Source organism: Globicephala melas, chromosome 5 (genome assembly GCF_963455315.2).
Source record: "Globicephala melas chromosome 5, mGloMel1.2, whole genome shotgun sequence".
NCBI lineage: Eukaryota > Metazoa > Chordata > Mammalia > Artiodactyla > Delphinidae > Globicephala > Globicephala melas.
The window spans coordinates 4804449-4818895 of NC_083318.1; the positions used below are offsets into that span (position 1 = coordinate 4804449).

The 14447-nt window shown below is 40.6% G+C and overlaps 1 protein-coding gene across 6 annotated transcripts in view; it reads left to right on the forward strand.

The window, feature by feature from the left end:
- Positions 1-14447, forward strand: part of ELF2 (E74 like ETS transcription factor 2) — a 93853-nt gene that overhangs the window by 9954 nt on the left and 69452 nt on the right. For 4 of the 6 annotated variants that reach the window (XM_030876896.3, XM_030876899.3, XM_030876898.3 and 1 more), the window contains exon 2: positions 14233-14320. The exons of 1 other annotated variant lie outside the window; for it this stretch is intronic. The gene's annotated coding sequence lies outside the window, so the exon portion shown is untranslated. The remainder of the gene's footprint in view (positions 1-14232; positions 14321-14447) is intronic. One more of the 6 variants, XM_060298934.2, reaches the window with a different exon arrangement.

Below are 14447 nucleotides of genomic sequence, written 5' to 3' on the forward strand. Positions count from 1 at the left end.
CATTATCTGTAAAACTTTGAATTGATAGTACAGTTATAGCAGTGGCAGAGATTCTTGCCCAGTGATTAGAGCCGCAGGTACAATGGAGAAGATGATATTTAGTCCTTCAAATAAAAATAAGCATGCGTTTGTTCACTGATGTATTCATTATACATTCTACAGGCCCTGTAAGCACCCATGATCCAGAGCCTGTGGGGAAGGTATAAACCTTGGCTTAATTAGGCAAAGGGAGGTAATCTTGGACATAGTTATAGTTTAGGCCTCAGAGTGAGAGACTGGGTGCACATTTTCCCCTAGTTGCTTCTGCAGGGACCTTTTTATTTAACATTATGAGAAAGTTTATATTTTGGTTCCAGGTAAATATGGGTAAATCTTAATTAGCATATAAAGTCTATACCTGAGAATCTTTGTTTCTTGCTAATATAGAATTACAGGCCAACATTTCTTTCTAAAAAACAAATAAAAAATAAGCTCTGAAGTAAGTCAGAAAGAGAAAAACAAATACCATATGCTAACACATATATATGGAATCAAAAAAAAAATGGTTCTGAAGAACCTAGGAGCAGGACAGGAATAAAGATGCAAACATAGAGAATGGACTTGAGGACATGGGGAGGGGGAAGGTAAACTGGGACGAAGTGAGAGAGTGGCATGGACATATATACACTACTAAATGTAAAATAGATAGCTAGTGGGAAGCAGCCACATAGCACAGGGAGATCAGCTCGGTGCTTTGTGACCACCTAGAGGGGTGGGATAGGGAGGGTGGGAGGGAGATGCAAGAGGGAGGGGATATGGGGATATGTGTATATGTATAGCTGATTCACTTTGTTATAAAGCAGAAACTAAAACACCCTTATAGAGCAATTATACTCCAATAAAGATGTTAAAAAAAAAAAAAGCTCAACCCTAAAGAGGCCAAAGGAGAAAGAATTTCTGATACTGTCACTTTCTCCCTAAGGCCTACAGAACTTATATGAGAGAATTTGTGAGTTAAATAATTAATTCCCTCCTCCCGCCACCCCCTTTTTTTGGAAAGGGAAAAAAAATATGTATGCTTATGTAGATAAGGTAGATGTAATTCCCATTTAGCATATTTTAAGCCTTCTAATCAGCTCATGTTATGAGTCAATAAAGGAAGTAGGTAGAAAAATCTCCCAGAGGTGGGGTGGGAGAGGTTCTATATGATTCATTCAGTTTCAATGTTAAAAACACTTGTATAATCATGAGGCAGAAAAACTTTAAGAGCACAGAGTCTGGAGCCAGACGGCTTAGGTTGAAATTCTGACTTTCTCATTTGTTTGTTTGACCTTGAGTAAGTTACTTTAAAAAAACAAAACAAAACAAACAAACAAACAAAAAAAAAACGCCTGGTGCCTCAGTTTCCCCAAATGTAAAATGGGGAATTATACCTGTTTTGTAGGATTGTGTAGATTAAATAGGTTAATACATGTAGTGAGTTTAGAATAATGTTGGCATAGAGTAAGTGCTCTATAAATGTTAACTACTGTTATCCCTTCATTGTTTGGAAAAAGAAGAAAATATACTCTAAGCTGAGCTAGTTATCGAGTTACCTCTAGGATAAATTCACATTAATGAATTCATATCCTGTCAAACCAGAATATTTAAAAAGGTTGTCGTGAAGAGCAGTTCTTTGCTTCCTTTTAAGTCACGGTAGTGAAGAAGTTGGCGAAGGTTTTAGAATTATCTGCACTAGGGTCTTTTTTTTAAATAAATTTATTTATTTATTTATGTCTGCGTTGGGTCTTAGTTGCTGCGCGCGGGCTTTCTCTAGTTGCGGAGAGCGGGGGCTACTCTTCGTTGCGGTGTGCGGGCTTTTCATTGCGGTGGCTTCTCTTGTTGCAGAGCACGGGCTCTAGGCGCGCGGGCTCAGTAGTTGTAGCTCACGGGCTCTAGAGCGCAGGCTCAGTAGTTGTGGCACATGGGCTTAGTTGCTCCACAGCATGTGGCATCTTCCCGGAGCAGGGATTGAACCCGTGTCCCCTGCATTGGCAGGCGGATTCTTAACCACTGCGCCACCAGGGAAGTCGTGCACTAGGGTCTTGAGGATGGCAGTTGCTGCATTGGCAATTTATCTCTCCTTCAAAAAGAAAACTTTCCCCAGTTTGCTTTGCTGAATAGAACCTAAGTAGATTTTAGGCTTCCTGATGACTGGGAATCTGCCATATACCCTGATCACCTCTAGCTTCAGCTTCCTGTAAAGCAGTTGCTTGACTACCTTAAGCCAGTTGAAACAAGCCTTGTAAGTCTTTTATGTGTCTCTCTTTGCATGTACAAGAGGCTATTGTGACCATATTTGAGACTTCTTGAACGTCTGTGCAATGGTCAGGGGATAAGCCGGTGGCTTTGATTGCACTTTTTCCCTAACCGAGCCTCCTAGTACATATTCTCCTGTCTGGTTCTTACTTGATTTGGAAGTGTGCTTATTCACAGAATATACAGGCTAAACGTTTATTTCCACCATTTAGTATTTCTTACAAATAGTTCATAGAATAAGTCTAGAAATGAATATTCATATAAGTTTAGGGTTACTGATTAATAATGAGACCTTTGGGGACTTCCCTGGTGGTCCAGTAGTTAAGGCTCTGCTTCCGCTACAGGGGGCGCGGGTTTGATGCATGCTGTGCAGTGTGGCCAAAAAAAAAAAAAAATCAAATCAGACCTTCGTTGCTTATCTTCATCCTCAAGATAGGTTGGATTCTAGGATGTGCTTAATGTGATCTCTTCCTCCATATACTTATTATGGCCTTTATTATTACGGCCCTACAGTTTGAGCCAGTGTGAAATGGTAACAGAGTTTAGGAGGATCAAAATATTAAAGGAGTACAGATAGCTAGGCAGCAGTATCATTTTTAGCTCCAGTGGTAATTGTGGGTAGCGCAGTCAGGTTGATTTTGTCTTGCCATCTCTTTGCTCATCAGTTCTTTAAATAACTCTAATGTTTGATTATTCAGAGTATTTTAAGATGATAATTCCCTCTTAGATTTTCACCATCACAAAATAAATTGAACAAACCAGCATTTGTGAGGTTACGCCCAGGAACCTGGCCATTGTAGTTCTTTGGATGATGAAGAAAACAACCAAAACATGCCTGGCAAGAAAAGCATCAAAATACCTTAAACAGAACTTAGATGAAATCACAGATTATCTAAGTTCATTTCTTATCTATGTGTTATTCTGTGACTTTGTGTGTCAGAACTCAGGGCCGTGAGTAAATAAGGATTTTAAGATATTATTATCCATGGTATGGGACTCTTGAAATGCAGAATTGTTTTATGGTTGGCAAGTTATCGATATTTTACTTAATTTTCCAATTAGCCTCTTCAATCTATTTCTTCTATAAAATGAGCTCTAAGACCTCTTCCAGTAATTTCATGTAATTTCTCTTATACTGTAAATTTCTAGCACGCAGTTGAAAATGTCTAGATCAATCACCTTGCCCTAAAGTAAGTCCCATGACGTGACCACTTGCTGCCCAAATAATTTCCAGCCCCGACCTGTGGGCCCAAATATTTGTCAACTGTATACTGCTCAGACTTAGTTCCATTTTCAGAGGGGGATTCTTTCTTTAAAAGATTCATTAGTTTACTTTTTATCCCTTTAAAATGTACTAATTTTTGTTTTAACAAGTTAGAAGAATGAACATCTCAGTTTTGCATGAGGAGCAGCTAGGTTTTAGGTATAATCATCTGTTACTGCTTTACTCTTAATAGGAAGGTTTGGCAATATGATACAGCTCTGATTGATGCTATAAAAGACATAATAATAATAAAGTTACATTCATTCAATACTCACAGTGTGCCAGGCACTTTATGTAAAGGATTAAAGGAACTAAACACACTGACTTCATAGAGTTGTTTTACTATCTTATTATGGATGAGGATATTGAAGTTTAAAGAGATAAATAACTGCCCAAGATTATGTAGTTATAGGTAAAGCGAACATTCAACAAATATTTATTGAGTACCTACTGTATTCTGGGGATACAGTGGTCAGTAGGCTCTTAACTGTTAGTCGTACTAGCTCTTAAATGTAAAGCACACTGTTAAAATAGTACTCGTGTAATGGGGGAATAATTATACCTATTTCACAGGGTTATTTTAAGGGTGAAAGGACAATGTATAAAAATGCTTGATTCAGTAACATAGAAATAGAAGAATACATAGTTGAGACTATTATTATATTAGCATTATAAACTACATACATAATTCCTATCAGACTTGGTAGATAATTAAAAAAATAGAACAATGAAAATATGAATCGGAAGTATTTCAGGAATTGAGTTCCAAATTTAAAAGCTTTAATTTTACCAATAAAGTGGCTAAGAATAATAAGGCTTTTTAGGGGGAGAATTTTCTGATTCCATAGGCAGGTACTAGTTGTGAGTCAAACTGTACATAAGTTTAGATTACAAGCTACAGTTCTTCTTAGTATGATGATAATGTTAATATTGAATAAGAATCTCTTTAATAGGTTAAATTCTAATTTGCAGCATTGTCCTCTCCTTCTTTTAAAGTCAAATTTATTGAAGTTTAGTTTACATGTAGTAAAATTCATCCTTACATTTCCATGATTTTGAGAAATTCATGTCATTATGCAGTTACCACCGCAGTCAAGATATAGAACATTGCTATCACCCCCCAAAAGTTCCTTGTGCCCTTTGAGATAACGCCTTCCCACTGATCTGTTTTCTGTTCCTATAGTTTTACTTTTTCTTGAAATGTCCTGTGAATGGAATTGCCGTTCCTCTTTCTGATCCATTAGGTTGTTTAGATATATTTGCTGCAATAGCAGGTAAGGTAACTGTGACCCCCTATGCTGACACAGCTTTCTTACAAATTAAGAATTGCATTAAGAAGCAATTAAGTCAAAAAATGAACACAGCCTGTTGGAAAATTGTAAATAAGTTTGTCAAAGGATTAGTAAATATTATTCAATTTACACAACATATTTAAAAAGAACCAATGCATGTGAATGGATTTCACACTTTAGATGGGAAACTAATAAAATCAGTTTTCAACCTCTCCTTGGACCCCAGTTGTACAAAATTAGATGAACCATAATCCTTGATTCATGACACAAATAATTTGCCCAGTAATGGCTGTTGTTTGTTTATTTTTAATAATGTGATAAACACACATGAGTGCATCATTCAGCATGAGAACTAGAGCTGTTGTTTTTTTTTTGGCCGCGCCTCTCGGTTTGCAGGAGGGGTCTTAGTTTCCTAACCAGGGATTGGACTCTGGCCCAGGCAGTGAAAGCGCTGAGTCCTAACTACTGGACCACCAGGGAACTCCCGAGAACTAGAACCTTGACAAGAATTTATATCACATTTAGCCATGCATGACTTAATATAATTTATTTTAAAATCCTTAATAGATTTTGGTTGTGTATATTTCTTATTAATTAGTAGGAGTTCTTTTTTCCCCCTGTTTTGGAGGGAGGGGAATTACTTTTCCTAGTGTCTTGTCTTTTGGTTTTGTTTTTGGTTTGCATTGTTAGGAATTTTTTAAAAAAAATTGGTGTAGTCAAGTTTAGTAATGTATTAAGTAATGTATTAAGTAATTAAGTAATGTATTAAGTAATTTTTCCTTAACTATGAGTTCATGAAGATATTCTATATTTCCTTCTAATTTTGAAAAAAATTTGTATATTTGGGTCTTTAGTACACCTGTAATTTATTTTGTGAATGGTGAGAGATGGTGATTTAATTTTTGTCTTGTATGGATAATCACTTGTCTCAGCATCATTTAATAGTCTTTTTCTCCCATTGATGTTAACACTGCCTCTTCCTACATTAAGTTCCCAATATGCATGGGTCTTTTTCTGGCCTCTGTATTCTGTTCCATTGGTATATTTGGTTATGTCTACACCATTACTTACTGTGTAATTACCATAGACTAGACTAGGTAGGGCAGTTCTTCTCCACAGGGTTTTGGCTCACTTTTGCCCTTTGTTCTTGTACATCCCCCCCCCTTTTTTTTTCTTAACTATCTTTGTCAAGGTTTTTGTAAAACCGTCGTGGGATTTTTGACTGGACATATATTGAATTTCTTAGATGAATTTGTTGAGCATTGACATCTGTAAGATACTGAGCTTTCCTATCCAAGACTGCCAGGGAATTCCCAAGATTTCTTTAATTTCTTTCAATACATTTATTTATTTTCTCCGTAGAGATCTTTGTTAGATTGAGTCTTAGGTGTCTTCACGTGGCTTGAGGGATTTTTTTTCCTTGATCAGGGATTGAACCCAGGCCACGGCAGTGAAAGCGCTGAGTCCTCACCACAGCAGTTCCCTAACTGCCGGGGAATTCCCAAGTCTTAGGAGTCTTATATTTTTGTGGTTATTGTAAACGATATCCTTTTAAAAAATTACATTTTCTGTTTGTTGCGGGTACATAGAGAAACAGTTGATTTTTATATATGGTAAGTCCCCTACATACGAACGAGTTCCGTTCCGAGCGCACGTTTGTAAGTCCAGTTTGTTCGTTAGTCCAGCAAAGTTAGCCTAGGAACTCAGCTAACACAATCGGCTGTATAGTACTTTCCTGTAATAGTTTATAATACTTTTCATATAAATAATACATAAAAAACAAACACAAAAAATAAAATATTTTATAATCCTACGGTACAGTACCCTGAAAAGTACAGTAGTACAGTACAGTAGCTGGCATCCAGGGGCTGGCATCGAGTGAACAGGCCAGGAGAGTTCCGGACTGGAGGAGGGAGAGGAGGTGGGAGATGGTAGAGCTGAATCAGGATCGTCCGCAATAGGAGACGGAGGGCAAGCTGCAATTCCACTCACGCCTGACGCTGATGGCCCAGGTTCCGGTTCATTGCTAGATTCAATTCTATCTACCCTCTTGAAAAAATGATCCAGTGATGTCTGGGTGGTAGCTCTTTTTTTCTCATCATAGATGACACGGTAGCACTGGATTGCGTTCTGAACGGCTGCTGCAACCTTTGTGTACCGTTCTACATTTGGGTCCTGGGCTTGAAATAAAGATACCGTACTACTGTACTCTGTACAGCACTGTACAGTAAAGTACACAAAAGCACAGCCACTTGTAGAGGATGCACGCATGTGACAGTGTATGCCAGACACGTGAACTAACTTATGTGGTTGGACATGTGAACACACTTTCTCATCTTTGAAAGTTCACAGCTTGAAGTTTCGTATGTAGGGGACTTACTGCATTCATCTGTATCCACACATCTTGCAAACCCTCTTCTTCTAATATCTGAAGGTTCTTTTGGGTTTTCTATGTAGAGAGTCTTAACATCTACAAACAATGGTAACTTCATTTCTTCCTTTACATTTCTTTTTTCTTTTTAAATTTTACTTATTTTTTGGCTGCGTTGCGTCTTCGTTGCTGTACGCGGGCTTTCTCTAGTTACAGTGAGCAGGGGCTGCTCTTCGTTGTGGTGCGCGGGCTTCTCACTGCGGTGGCTTCTCGTGTTGCGGAGCATAGGCTCCAGGCGCGTGGGCTTCAGTAGTTGCAGCACGTGGGCTCAGTAGTTGTGGCATATGAGCCCTAGAGAGCGTGGGCTTCAGTAGTTGCAGAGCGTGGGCTCAATAGTTGTGGCTCATGGGCTCTAGAGCACAGGCTCAGTAGTTGTGGTGCACAGGCTTAGTTGCTCTGCGGCATGTGGGAATCTTCCTGGACCAGAGATCGAACCCCTGTCCCCTGCATTGGCAGGTGGATTCTTAAGCACTGCGCTGCCAGGGAAGTCCCTCTTCCTTTCCGTTTCTTATGCCTTTTAATTTTTCCTTATCAAACTCTGCTGGTCAGGATTGCCAGTGTGGTTTTGAATTGAAGTGGCAATTGTAGGTATATTTGCTCTGTTCCCAGTATTGGGGAAAAGTTTTAAATATTTTGCCATTGAGTCTTGGCTGCTTTTTCCTTTCTTTTTTTTTTTTTTTAGCGGTACGTGGGCCTCTCACTGTTGTGGCCTCTCCCATTGCGGAGCACAGGCTCCGGACGCACAGGCGCAGCGGCCATGGCTCACGGACCCAGCCGCTCCGCGGCATGTGGGATCTTCCCGGACTGGGGCACGAACCCGTGTCCCCTGCATCAGCAGGTGGACTCTCAACCACTGTGCCACCAGGGAAGCTCTGCTTTTTTCTTTTAATTATAAAATTTATCAAGTGATTTTTATTGTATATACCAAGATGATGTGTTAATAATTATCTATTGCTGCATAACAGATTACCTACAACATGGGTTGATGGGGATGTCGAGAAATTAGGACCTTCATACACTGCTGATGACAATATAAAATGATGTAGTTTGGCATTTTCTCAAAATATTAAGCACAGAGTTACTATGTGTTCTAGCAATTCCATTCCTAAGTATATACTAAGAGAAAAGAAAACATATGTCTACACAAAAACTTGTACATGAATTTTTATAGCAGCATATATATATATATATATATTTTTTTTTTTTTGGCGGTACACGGGCCTCTCACTGTTGTGGCCTCTCCCGTTGCGGAGCACAGGCTCCGGATGCACAGGCTCAGCGGCCGTGGCTCACGGGCCCAGCCGCTCCGCGGCACGTGGGATCTTCCCAGACCGGGGCACGAACCCGCGTCCCGTGCATCGGCAGGTGGACTCTCAACCACCGCGCCACCAGGGAAGCCCCAGCAGCATGATTTTATAATAGGCAAAAAGTGGAAACAACTTTGCACCGACTGATGAATGGATAAATAAAATGTAATATGTCTAGGCAATGGAATATTATTCAGCAATAACAGAATTGAAATACTAATACATGTTACACATAGATGAATACTGAAAACGTACTGAGTGAAAGACACCCGTCACAAAAGTCCACGTATTTAAAATTCTGTTTATATGAAATGGCCGGAACAGCAAATCTCTAGAGGTAGGAAGTAGATTAGCATCGCCGAGGACGTGAGGGTGGGGGAGGGTGGGGAGTGACCGCTGATGGACGTGAGGGTTTTCTGGGGGGTGACGTGCTGAGAATGTTGTAAAATTAGATTGTGGTGAGGATGGTACTTCATTCATATACTAAACCCTTTAAGTTGGTGAACTGTGTGATATGTGAATTATATCTCAATAAAGCTGTTTTAAGAGGTAAGTACATATGTAGTTTTGTTAGATATTGCCAAATTCTCCTCCCAAAGTGTTGGGTCACCTTGCTTCCCACCAGCAGTGTATAAATGTACACAGTTTTACCAACAGAATATAATGTTATATGCATTTTAATTTTCACCAATCTGATAGATGAGAGAAATGGTATTTCAATTTTTAAAAACTTGCCTTTCTCTACGAGTGAATTTGAACATCTTTTCTTATGTTTAAGGGCTATTTTTGTATCTGGTTTTGTGAATTGTGTGTTCGTGTTTTTCACATTTTTTATACCACAGTTATTTGTACCACAGTTTTTCATATTTTTCTCTTGTTTTCCTTTTTGGTCCCTTATTCTCTATTTTAAGCATTCCTTATGTATTAGTGGTAGCAGCCTTTTGTAATGTAGTATCATATTTCGAGTATCATAGATTGAGTTTTCCTTGGTTTTGTACTTTATGTAAATAAAGTCACACACGTAAGCTGTTTCTGATGAGAGTGTGGTCTGTATTCTAAGCAGCTGAGTTATAGTCTGAGCTGCATTTGCTTCTGACTGATACTTAGGTTTCCTCTCATTTCGCAGTTTTTTTCAGTCCTGACAGTTCACTTAGTATTCATGATTCAGAATTGTTTCTCTTATTGTTATGCCAGTTTCCACCCCTTCTTCTAACCCCAGACCAAGCGGTGGCTCCTTTCTGAAGTCTTTTCTAGAATCTTCCCCTACAATCCCCCCCTGCCCCGGGCCGACTGGGTGTTCCCTTTTTTAATGTTTCCACTGTACTTTGTAGTTTCCTTTATGGCGTTTACATTATGGTAATTGCTTCAAGTGCCTCTCCTTACTAGACTCTAAGCTGTTTGCAGGCTGAGTCCTAACTTTGTTTTTGTGTTCTTGGCCTAGTGCTGTATTTGGTATACAGTTAAGTGCTTAATAAATGTTATTGAAAGGACTGGTATAGTAAGAGAGAGGAAACCGGTGACGTTATTATAGGGGAAAAGTTGTCCATGAGGGGCGGGTAGAATCTGAATAATCAAAGACGAGGGCATCCCTGATGAGAGAAGGGAACCAGCAAAGGGATAGGGATGGGAATGAGCATTGGTCTGTGTAGTGAACAGTGAAGACATTTGTCTGATTGGAACATGTTTGTTTATCCGCGTATTCATCACATCTTTACTGTTTATCTGCTATATGAAAGGCAGTGGTTTAGGTGGTATCAACCACAGATTTTTAAAACCTGGATACACAGATGTTTAAAACTTGGTGCTTTGAGAAAGTGGTAAGAAGGTGAGAATATTAAGAAGGTAAAGTGAAGCAGGATTTTAGGGAGCACTAAAGAAAGGCATAGGTGTTGGGCTTGCTGTGGTTGATGGGAGGGGGCACCTGGAAGCTGTTATTTCCCTGATGTTTTTGTGAGGGAAGTATATAATGTGGATTGGGGGAAGAGAATTACAGAAAATGATACTGAGCCCTTCAGTGATGGGGTTGCTTTAGAGCTGAGACCTGTGAGACAGCTAGGAATTGGCCAAATGGGCAAACAGGGGAAGGGTGTCAAGACGAGAGAGAGAAGAATGTAGAGAACTGTAAACAGCTGTGGTGCAAACAACCAAGATGGAGGGAGTAAAGGAGAACGAGGCTGGGCCAGTGAGCATGGATTAGATTTGTGGCTTCCATACCGGAGCATATCAGAATGAACATTTCATAACTTCTGAAAAAGAGACCTAGACCCCTTGCTCGTTTCTACTAAATCAGTATGCTTGCAAAGAGGTTGAAATTTCATCTTGCAGGTGATGATGAACTGCTGAAGAATTTTGAGAGGGGCCTGACATTATCCCATCTTGGATCACCCTGACAGTGCAGTTAGATGGACTGGAAGGGAGGGAAGATTAAAGGCCAGGAGGCAAAATCTGAGGCTCTTACAACTATAGAAAAATGAGAATAAGGGCCTCAACTAAGGCAGAGGATATGAGATTACTGGGCACGAGTCAGGAGTGAGAGGATGATGGTGTTGATGGGGAAGGAGCCACAGACGACTGCAGCCTCTGCTGCTTTAGGCAACTTGTGTAGGTGGCAGGGCAGCTTATGGGGCTAATTCAGCACAGTAGGTGAGCTCATACCTTGGGGGAGGTAGCAGAGAAACAGTTGAGTTTGGGACATGTGGGACTTGTTTCACACCGTCATTCATCCCGTTTCATGGCTAGTCCAGGTGCGCTGACTGATTTCTCTGGATTCATTCTTGACTCTTCTCTTTCATTTACACCCCGCGTCCACTTTGCTATCAAACTTTGTCCGTTTTACCTACAAAAATTTCTAAAAGTTGACCACTCTTCGCTCTCTCCAGAACCCACCACTCAGTCCTAGCCAGTGTCATTTCTCACCTAGTTATCCTAGTGGCTTCCAAATTGATCTCCCTGCTTCTGGCCTGTCCCCTTGTCTGTTCTCAACCCAGCAGCTGAATGACTGTTAGAATAATCAGATCATCTCTCTGCACAATACCCTCCTTCTCCCGGGGTCAAGGTCAGAGTCCTCATCGAGGGCTTACGTGACCCCTTTCCTTACCCCTTGGTCATCGCGTCTGTTCTTCCTTCCTCTAGCTCACTTCACTCCAGCCGTATTGGCCTCCTTGGTGATCTTTGAACTTTCAGGCTTATTCCCTCTTGAAGATCTTGAATGTTCTCTTTCCTTTCACAAGGGAGCTCTCCCCGTGCCCCCCGTCACTGGCACAGCTCCTTCCTACTTCCGAGTTTTCACTCATATGTCACTTTTTCAGTGAATTCTTCTCTGATTACCCAGTTTGAAATTGCAGCCCTCTTCCTTGCCGAATATTTTCTCCTTTTGGTTCATTTGCCTCCTTGGCCTTTATCACCGTCTACATGGGTGCTAAACATATTTTGCTATTTTCATCTCTCCCCACTGGGATTTAAGATACATAAGAACAAGGACTTCTGCTTTTTTCACCACTGTACCTCTAGCGACCGAAAACTACTCGTATATGAAAGGTGCTCAATGAGTGTTTGTTGAATGACTGAATTAATTAATGGAGTCCTTGGGATATCCTGGAATAGATGCTTGCTATTTATTTATACCTTATTTAATTTCACAAGGAAGTACAGGCAAGAAAATATCTAGCAGACAAACTGGAGCCCATAAAATGGTTTAGACTGGAAGAGAGACTTGAGTGAAGCCGTGGCAGTGCGTGAGATGGTTTAGACAGAGTGAAGAATCAGAAGAGGACTTCGGATAGGGTCCTGGAAACACCTACCAGGATTGACCAGAGAGTTGCACTGTCCTTAGTTATCCAAGCGGGAACGCTGCTCTGGGTTCCCTCATCTGGCCTTCCTGCAGCTAGCCCCTGCTGATAGGATAGGTTGAGGATTTTGAGGGGCCAGTCCATCTGGTACCCATTTCTAGATCAAGCTAAGAGTATTTGAATCCCAGAATTCCCTGCCCATGTAACCCTTCACAGGTCTCTTCCCTGATTCTCTCCTCTGTTAACTATACCACATGTATGGGCTTCCCTCGGCCTAAGGGATGGCCAAGTGGCAGCTGTTTGCAGGCGTGTGGCCAGAGCTTAGACGTGTTGTCTGGGATGTCCACGTGTGTGCATGTGACGCTCCTTGTAGGCTGGAGGGGAGCCAAAGGTGGCCTGAGAAAAAGGGGCAGGCTGCAGGGAGATGGGGGAGCACGGGCCTCCCACCGCCCCCCCCCCCCGCCGCCATAGATGTTGAGTCTGAGAATGCCAAATCAGAACTTAGCCTTGTAGGTTGTTATAAAAGTGTATGTGTCAAGATAGGAGAGTAAAATAAAATTCACTAGCTTGTTAGTTTGGTCTGTAACTTTAAAATACTTAGGCATGTGGTATACGGGCTGACATTTGTACTCTTCAAGCTCCTTGAAAACTAGGGGTGGGCCTGCAAGAGGGAGTTGAAAAGGAAGAGCTAGAGAGGGAGAAGATAAATTCAAGATAGAGTTTCAAGGAGGGAATGATCAACAGTGTCAAATGCTTCAGAGACATTAAGTCCTGTGAAGACGGAAATGGAGCCATTGGATTCGATAACCAGAATTTAGTAAAAATTTCAGTTGGTGATGATGGCTGCCAAACTCCCATAGAAGGAGTACCTGAGAAATCCGGAAGTGGAGACAGCGTATAAAAGATTTTTTAGGTAGAGCCTTATCTGAGAAAGGAAGGAACTAGAGTGGTAGCTGGAGGGGTATGCAGGGTCATGGAGGAGTCATGTTTACGATGAGAGAGTCTTGGGGCTTCCCTGGTGGTCCGGTGGTTAAGACTCCAGTTTCCACTGCAGGGGGCACGGGTTCCATCCCTGGTCCGGGAATTAGGATCCCTCATGCTGCACGCAGCACGGCCAAGAAATTAAAAAAAAAAAAGAAAAACGTTGAGAGAGTCTTATAAATGTTTAGATGTTGAGGGACAGAACCCAATGTTCAGGAAGAGAAGGTTAAGGAAAAAGAGGGAATAGTTGATGGAACACGGCCTAAGCCCCAGTGCACAGGTGAGCTTCAGAGAGGAGGAGGGCTGCTTGAGGAGGCTCGGGGTGTTAGGTTTGTGTGGGTGCAAAGTTTGGAGGGTGAGGCAGCAAGAAAGTGAATAGCAGGAAAGTTATCAGCAATAATATATCATTAGCGTCGTTCAACAGTAGTTTTCTGGGTTAGTCATTTTTTTCTAAACTTTAAAATGTTTTAGGTCTTTAAAATTAATTAACTAACGTATTTGTTTTTTATTGAAGTATAGTTGATTGGGTTAGTCTTCTTAAACTTGATTTTATACTCCTGGGTTTCTGGGGTTATACCTGCAGCCATGTGTTCAAATCCTGTTGGTTGATTGAAATGCAGCCCATGATGTGGGGTCTAGGCTATGTATGTTGGAATCTGTCGTTACTCAATACTTGGTATCTAGTGGTGACTTAAAATTTTCAGTTTGATAAAAACTTTTGATTCCTCAATAGCCCAGGAGTAATTTCTTTATGATGTTCATTATAAAACGTGTACCATCAGGCTTTGGAGATGGTTTGTTGTAATAAGTACCTACTGTCAGAATCACACCTATTTTGGGCAAAATATTTTTTAATAGAATTATATTAATACTGTCTTTTTCCCCCCACTAGTAGTTCCAGAGAACTGCTGGTTTATATTTTAACTCTTGCCAACTTGTGAAAATAGTGAAGGATGCTTAGACTACTTAACATTCAAATTGTAAGTAAAAGTTATTTCTGCTGTTACTATCTATATGATTAGAAAACAGAAATTGAAAATAGTTGTTACCTTGTATGATAATAGTAAGCTTTAGTGTGATGGGATTGTGGATTTTTCTTAATTTTTA